The sequence below is a fragment of the Polypterus senegalus genome, chromosome 2, assembly GCF_016835505.1.
Source record: "Polypterus senegalus isolate Bchr_013 chromosome 2, ASM1683550v1, whole genome shotgun sequence".
Taxonomy (NCBI): Eukaryota; Metazoa; Chordata; class Cladistia; order Polypteriformes; family Polypteridae; genus Polypterus; species Polypterus senegalus.
The window spans coordinates 1,773,764-1,782,949 of NC_053155.1; positions in this window are offsets into that span (position 1 = coordinate 1,773,764).

The following is a 9,186-nucleotide window of genomic DNA, read 5'->3' on the forward strand; positions in this document are numbered from 1 at the left end:
AGCAGAGGGTGATGGTGCGAGGAACCTCATCAGAACTGGCGATGTTAAGAGTGGTGTTCCACAGGGGTCAGTGCTAGGGCGCTGCTATTTTTAATATATATAAATGATTTAGATAGGAATATAAGTAACAAGCTGGTTAAGTTTGCAGATGATACCAAGATAGGTGGATTAGCAGATAATTTGGAATCCGTTATATCATTACAGAAGGACTTGGATAGCATACAGGCTTGGGCAGATTTGTGGCAGATGAAATTTAATGTCAGTAAATGTAAAGTATTACACATAGGAAGTAAAAATATTAGGTTTGAATACACAATGGGCGGTCGAAAAATCGAGAGTACACCTTATGAGAAGGATTTAGGAGTCATAGTGGACTCCAAGCTATCAACTTCCAAACAGTGTTCAGAAGCCATTAAGAAGGCTAACAGAATGTTAGGTTATATAGCACGATCTGTGGAGTACAAGTCCAAGGAGGTTATGCTCAACCTTTATAATGCACTGGTGAGGCCTCATCTTGAGTACTGTGTGCAGTTTTGGTCTCCAGGCTACAAAAGGACATAGCAGCACTAGAAAAGGTCCAGAGAAGAGCGACTAGGCTGATTCCAGGTCTACAGGGGTTGAATTATGAGGAAAGATTAAAAGAGCTGAGCCTTTACAGTTTAAGCAAAAGAAGATTAAGAGGTGACATGATTGAAGTGTTTAAAATTATGAAGGGAATTAGTACAGTGGATCGAGACTTGTATATTAAAATGAGCTCATCAAGAAAACGGGGACACAGTTGGAAACTTGTTAAGGGTAAATTTCGCACAAACATTAGGAAGTTTTTCTTTACACAAAGAACGATAGACATTTGGAATAAGTTACCAAGTAGTGTGGTAGACAGTAAGACGTTAGGGACTTTCAAAACTCGACTTGATGTTTTCTTGGAGGAAGCAAGTGGATAGGACTGGCGAGCTTTGTTGGGCTGAATTGCCTGTTCTCGTCTAGATTGTTCTAATTCTAATTCTAATTCTAATTTAACACAGACTTCTACCAACATATTCTTGTTCTGTCCGTCAAAACTTGGCGTTTGGAATACAAAGGTGGAAGTAATAAAATTTAATGACAGAACTGTAGAATACATTCGCTGTATTTACAGTACATTTATCCATTAAGTAAAAACAATTGTAGTAAATCTGTACAGGAAATGGAAACTTTCTGTAAAAACAAATCTGTTTGAACCGAGGAAACACTTCATTCAAACGTATCCTGCAAAAGAAACCAACTCAGCAGGTGCCCACCTGGCCAGTCATTCGTTCCTTGGCTTCAGGCCACAGAACTGGACCCACAACACCCCTGTAGACTTGGTCTTTCAAGGCGCGGGGGGACAAATCTTTCAGCATGTCGCACCCACCCACAACATGTCTCTATTAAGGACGTCTGGTTAAGGGGCAGGGTTCGCGTTCAAATTCCATCTCCATCCAGAAAAAAGCTCCTCCGTTGGGTTAAGGAAAGGTGAATATGTTGGCAGAAACAAGTTCAATATCCTTGGACGGACATCAAACCAAGCTTTTATTTGAGCAGAGTGGTGTAATCGCACATTGTCTCAGACCACGGCGTCATTTGGCAGGCCTTCCACTCCTCACTCAATTTCAGCAAAGAGAGCTTTGAATAACCCATCCAAAAATAGTGGGCACATGGTGGAGCACACTCTCTTCACACACACACACGGCGATGTTGTCCAGGCACATCCACTGTGGCCTTGTGCCCAATGAGATTCCTGCCGCGTTGTCGAACCTCGTTGAGGTGAAAACCTGTCTCATCAACGTACACAAATGTGTGGGGGTCTCACTGCCCTCCAGCTCCGAGACCTTCCAAATAAAATACCAACTCCATGTAAATCACCAGACTCATTCAGTAGATTGTAGCACTTCCTGTCAACTGGCAGTGCCATATGCTCAAATATCGTTCACGTGCCTCGGTGCCATCATACGTGGCACTAGCGTATGGCCTTAGCTGAACATATCGATACCTTGGCTCTTTCATGCTGTCGCTATTTTGTTCAAATGGAACTTTGTATAGTCACTTAGTTGTCACCACATGCCCCTTCAGCACACAGCCAACAGTCGACAAGCTAACAGACGCCATGTTGCCGAGTGTTGTATTGTTGGAGCTCCTCGATTGTAATGCCGTTGTTTGCCCTGCCTGTATTTACTATTTCCAGTTCTGGGTTAACAGTAAATACTGGGGATCTCCCACCAGCATGGGGCAGTGGTTCAACTCTGGCAATAAGAAATATGGCAGTAGTATAGGAGCGTCACTATTATACATCATCAGATTTTGACAGGTGTATGTCCCGCCCCCCTGGCATTTCCGGTACCCACCTGCTGCCACCTGGTTAATGGGCATTTCCCCCCGCGGTCTGATCTCTGCCTGTTGTCGGTGCGCTGTTTGACCGGCATCGGACCTTTTGTCAGTCGTGCGCAAGGAAAATGGTCGGCCGATCTTAGCCTTGATGCTAAAACTGGGGGCTGATCATCTTTGTGATCCGAGACGGACCTTTGGGAGCCTGTAAGGTGTCATAAAAGGTAAGTCATCAATGGGGCGAGCAGACATCCTGCTCCTATCTCTATGCAGCGCCCGGGGTGTGTACAGAGTGTACAGAGAGCGTGATTGACAGACCCGGCGAGAGGATGTACAAGAAAACTTTAGAGAGAATCTATTACACACCCAAGGAACCTGGCAGTTTTGGTGGTGTTAACAGCTTGTTGAGAAATGCATCAAGTCGTCGGAAAAATGTTAAGCGAAAAAACGTATTGGAGTGGATGAATAGCCAATATACCTACAGTGTGCACAAACCAGCACGGCTCAGGTTCAAGAGAAACAGAACAATTGTTTCAACGATTGATGACCAATGGCAAGCAGATTTGGTAGAGATGTGTTATTACTCAAAATTCAATGATAATCATAAATTTATCCTTACCTGTATCGATGTGCTCTCAAAATATGCTTGGGCTGTACCATTAAAGGCCAAGACAGGGAAAGAAGTTTCTCGGGGTTTTATTTGATCTTTAGAGAGGGCCGAGTTCCTAAGAAGCTACAGACAGACCAAGGCAAAGAATTTCATAACACATTGGTGCAAAAACTTCTAAGACAGAACAATATTGTACATTTTGTCACAAACAGCGATGTAAAGGCCAGCATAGTAGAACGGTTCAATAGAACCTTAAAGTCCAAAATGTGGAAATATTTTACATATGCCAATACTTTTCGGTATATAGATGTCCTGTCAGACTTTCTCCAGAGTTATAACCACAGTTTTCACACCACGATTAAAACAAGACCTGTAGATGTGACTCCGGAAAATGCTCTGAGTGTTTGGAAAACAGTCTATGGTAGGACGGGCAAAGAAAAACTACTCCGTGCACTTTCAAAATAGGTGATCATGTCCAGTTTCAAAATTAAAAGGTGTATTCGAAAAAGGCTATGAGCAGTCGTTTACAGATGAGATATTTATTATCTTGGACTGTTTTAAACGGATCAAACCTGTCTATAAACTAAAAGATTACGCAGGTGATGAAATTCAAGGACGTTTTATGCAGAAGAGTTACAAAAATAAACCCGATGCTAATCAGGTGTACCGCATCCAGAAAATTTTAGCCACTCGTGGGCGTGGTAGAAATAAGCATGTATTGGTAAAATGGCTTGGCTGGGACAAGAAATTTAACAGTTGGGTCAAGGCTTCAGAAGTGAAAGACATAAGGAGTTGAGAAAGCAAGAAAAAAAAAAAAATGTCTAAAGTCAGAAATGGATTTTATGTGACACTGCCTAGTAATTCATCGGCCAGGACTTTTCCCAAGAACACGATAGCATCATTCACCGTGCAGCTAGCCAAGACAATAGAACTGTCCAGAGACTGGGAAGTGGCATTGGTGGAACTGACTTACCCAAAAACGTTCAATTCCATCACTCAGCCAACACAATTTACACTAATGAATGAGGAAACAAGATCAACAAAATGGACATACACTTTAAACAAAGGTTATTTCAGGAATATAGAAGCATTGTTGTCGGAAATGAATCATGTTATTAATACCAACCCGTCATCACCTAAGACAATACTTAAATACAATCCAGCCAGTAGAACCGTTCGCCTGATGGGTGATAAAGGCATTTTGCTTCAAGTGTCTGGGGAGCTGTCTTACATTCTCGGGTTTGATCATGATAAGCCGTCTTACAAGTCACCTAACTCGGCTGATATCACAGGTGGTTTTTCCACCATGTTTGTTATACAGATATTATCGAACCACAACTTGTTGGAGATACGCATGCGCCATTACTGAGATGTGTAAACATAAAAGGTGAAGACGGTGCAAATGTCACCATATTTTTTGAAAAGCCACACTACATACCTCTCGCCGTGCAAAGCTTCAATACTATAAGGATTGAAATTAAGACGGACCAGAATAAACCAGTTCCGTTCCAGTATGGTAAAGTAATAATCAAGTTGCATTTTCGTCCAGCAAGATCTATCAATTTTTAAACATGCTTGTAACAAAAACTATGGAGATCCACGACCCTACGCATCTTATTACAAGACACAAGCTGGCAATGGTCTACCAGGGTTTCATGGTCTTCCGGTCCAGTACGGTGGTGGTATTGGTGGTATTTTAAAGCTCTCTTCAGAAAAGCAGTGCCTCTGTTTAGGCGTGGGCTAGAAATTGCTAAACCTCATGTCAAGTCTGCAGCGAAAAGCATTGCTAATGATGTCATGAGTCACGTGGCAGGTGCTGTAATGAATAAAGTTGCAACACCCCAACAAGAAGGTTCTGGTATGATTGTTATAAAGAGAGGTGTCAAGAGAAAAAGACACACACCCCATCTAGCACTGCTCGGGCCACCTGCACGCCCAGGAAGAGAGCAAATAGGAAAAAGCTCGACACTCTGCCAAAAGAAAAGAAAGTCAACCAAGAGAAGATCCAGAACTAAGCAAAATTCTGGTGATATATTCTAAACATGGCTTTTGTACACTGTCGTCAGATGAATGTGCAAAATCGAACTGGACGTATTTCAACTGTCGCCAACACAAACCAGCATTGAAAAAGCTACTATGCCGAAGTGCGCCTCTCACAGCATTGTCAGAAAGTGCTCCACTTGAGTTTTCGATTGCCGGAAATGATCAATACCTGGACCTCAACAACACACTCCTCTTCTTAAGCTGTAAAATACATAAAAATGATGGAACAACTCTGGCTGCCGATTCACGTGTTGCCCTTGTAAACTACCGATTGCTTCTTTGTTCAGTCAGGTGGACATCACCGTGGGGACAGACTGATTAGCCAGAGCAATAACTGTTACCCATATCGAGCTTTTATCGAAACCGTACTAAATTACGGAGACGAGACCCTGAAAACACAATTTTCAGCTGGACTGTTCTATAAAGACACACCCGGTCACCATGAAGTCACTGCTCTGGATGGCCCAAATTTGGGGTTCAATAAAGGGCTGCTTACTCGACCAGAAGCCGCAGGATTGATTTATTAGGGCACATCCATGCAGATCTGTTCTTTCAAGAGAAATTATTAATTAATGGGGTTGATGTGAAAATAAAGTTGGTACGGAATAAGGATGACTTTTGTCTGATGAGCAATGGTGATCAATTTAAGGTCACCATATTATCAGCATCATTGTTTGTGAAAAGAGTTCAAGTCAACCCTGGAGTCAGACTGGGTCATGCAGAGGCCTTGATGACCAGCAACGCAAAATACCCAATCGACCGGGTTCAAATGAAGGTGTTCAGCATACCTACTGGTAGTCGTGTCTGCAACCAGGAAAATCTGTTTCTGGGACAGCTGCCAAAATTGGTTGTTTTGGGATTTGTGGACAATGCAGCTTTCAGTGGCAACTTTACACACAACCCCTTTAATTTTAAACATAACAACATTAACTTCATGGCTCTTTACCTGGATGGAGAGCAGATACCTAGCAAGCCTCTGCAGCCTGATTTTGCTAATGGTCACTGTGTCAGAGAATATTTTCAACTGGTGGAAACTGCAGACAAGAGGATGAAAGATAAGGCCCTGTTAGTCGATCGTGAAGAGTTTGCTAAAGGCTATTCACTTTTTGCATTCAACCTAAGCCCTGATATGGAATCAACAGGACACTATTCACTCATCAAAACAGGCAACCTCAGGACTGAAATAAGATTTGCGAACCGCTGCAAGATACAGTGAATATGATTGTGTATGCGGTTTTTGATAACATCATTGAAATTAACATGCGTCGGCAAGTCATTTATGACTACAGTTAAGCCATAGACATGTTCAGACATGCAGCCTCTGGACACCGAGCAGCTCAGGACCACCCTTGTATCTGGGGCACTGACACGCAGCCATTTTCTGGATGTATTCCCTTCAGATCAACTGCCCAAGGAGAAGTTGGCTGCTAGACCTCTGTTTATGGTCGTAAACACAGATCCCCATGATAAACCCGGAAAGCATTGGATTGCCATTTACCTTGCGGATCATGGAAAAGCTGAATTTTTTGACTCGTATGGATTTCCCCCAGATTCTGAAATATTTCCCAAGTTATTATGAAATTTTTGAAGATTAATGCTAACTGCATTACTTATAACCGTATTCAGTTACAGGAGTTTTTCTCCACCACCTGTGGTCACCATTGTATTTTCTATTTGAATCAAAAAAGCAAAGGACTTACCATAAACCAGATATCGGCCTTGTATCCAGGAGATGTTCATCTAAATGACCAGATGGTTGTTAGATATTTTCATCAAATAAAAAGGGACAAACTGAAAATATGAAACTGGACATGTTTACCCAGAAATCAGAAATAAGTCAGTCATGTGTTTGCTTTTGCTGAATTATATATGCAGAATATTGTATGCAGAAAAAAAAATGTTACAATTATGTGTATTCCCTTTGTTTAAAAATAAAATAAAATAAATGAACTATTAACCAACATAAAAGTGTCTGTGGTTATTATAGTGAATAATCCAATAATCAGACAGATAAAAATTAAAAGGGTTTGTATGTTTATATTTTATTTTATTATTTTTTTTTTTTAAATGTTCACACAGTAATAACACATGATGTAAAGTATTTTCACAGAATTAACAGAGTCATGATACAATCAAACAAAAGAAATGATACAATCAAACAAAAGAAATGATCTAAATGAAAATACTAATAATAGTCATAATACACAATAATAAAACACTGTACATTAAAGAAGTTGCTTCCTTAATTTTCTAATCATTAATACAGTGATATAAAAGTATTTTCAGAGTTTTGACACAATTAAACAAAATGATCTAAAATTAAAATACTAATAATGGTCATAATACACAATAATAAACAGCCATATTAAAACACTATTTTCTACATTTATTTTTTATTCATACGGTTAGCCAGCTGTGTTTTTTAAATAGTTGACCTTCTCTTAAGACTGTCCGTTTTCTTATCTGTCTAGATAATCTGGGTGTTTCAGGGGTATAGCTGGAGGCCTGGTCGAGCGTTGATGGAAAATCACGTGATGCAGGCAGGCCAAGCTGTTTACTGGTTGTTTGAATCGGCTTTGTATCACTTTTAATCTCTTGAAATAAAGCCCGAACGCCCATGTTCGGAAAAATGGACCCGGGCACGTTAATTTCGGCATAGCGTTAAAGAATAAATCCCAACCTTTTGGTTTTCCACTCTTGTTTAATGTACGTGTTTGCGTAGCGAACTTGATCAGATCAACCATATTTGTGCCAATAACAGGTGTGCCTTTATATAAAAATTCCCCTCTTTCATTCCAGGCCGTTGTGGACGGGTTTTGGGTCATTTTCGAATTAGCATTTCCGTATTTTTCCGGTGTCTCTGAGAGACGGATTCCAAAACGTCTCTTATGACAATATCACCCGTGTCATTGGTCGGGTGCAACGCTGTGGTCTGGGATGGCGCTTCAGTTTCTGGTAGAAATAGAGTCAATGTAGACTTCTGTGATTCCCGTTGTCTCAATAGACTCAGATAACGCTGCAAAGTATGAAAATACAGTTCCACTTTTTCATGTTTGTAAAATACTCCTCATTTCATGGTCAAGAGTTTGCATAGTATTTTTTGTCATATCTGTTTCTCCACCGACAGGTGTTTGGACTTGCCCCAGTTGCTGTTCTGGTACAAGATACATTTTCTCAGTGTACTCCATTTACCGATTCGAAATTAGACCGGTGAGTAAAGGGATTGCTATGCCGAGTAGTTGACCGATAAATCCACCAGACTGATTTATAATACGTTTCTTTCGTTTAATAGTAACTTTTTTATTGCTCAGATTTTTATAACAATGCGTTTCTTTTAAGAATGCCAATCTGTCTGGAATTTAAAGGTAAGCTACCCTTAATTGCATTGAGTGCAATTTCACAAATAGCCAGAATTAAATCGTCAGAAGCTGCACACAAAATGGACTTTCTCTGTTTTGGTTTTGCCTTTATAAGCAATCGCATGAGCTGTAAATTTCGTTTAATCCTGGACGACATGTTGATCAGGATGACGTCTTTTACCAAATGACGTCGGGGCCACTAAAATCACATTTTTTTACCCTTGGGCTTTTTAAACACGTAAGCCACTGGGCTGCGTGGGTATGTGGATGCTCTGAGACGAAAGTCATCTGGAGTATTAGTATTTAAATCGACCAGTAGGAACCCAAAGGCTGACTTAGTGGCATCCTCATAAGCTTCGAGAAAGTAGCGCCACCTTGTGGGGTACATTTGACGGCCAATATTGATATTTGTTGTCTGTCTCTCGGATTCTTAAACAAAACAATGTATTTAGCATTTAAAGTAATTGTTCGGTTCTGTTTTCCCTGGCAAAAAAGATTCTGAACAATATAGATTACGCTCAGATTTCTATGATGAACATACTTTGTGAATGCCAATTCCAACTCATTACTTTTACAGGCCGATTGCATGAGATCATCCACGACAACTAAGTTTATTTTATCACGGGCAACAACACATCATCATTTAGGGAGTCAGGGAGACCTTCTATAAAATTTATGTGTCTGAATTTTTTCATCAATTCTGTATAGAGAGGTTGCCAAACGGAATAACAATACAGGATATTTTGTGGTTGGTGAGACATCATTTTAGTCCCCGATTCTAGTAATGTTTTCACAAAATAAGATTTTCCGCAGTTACTCGCCCACTTAAGA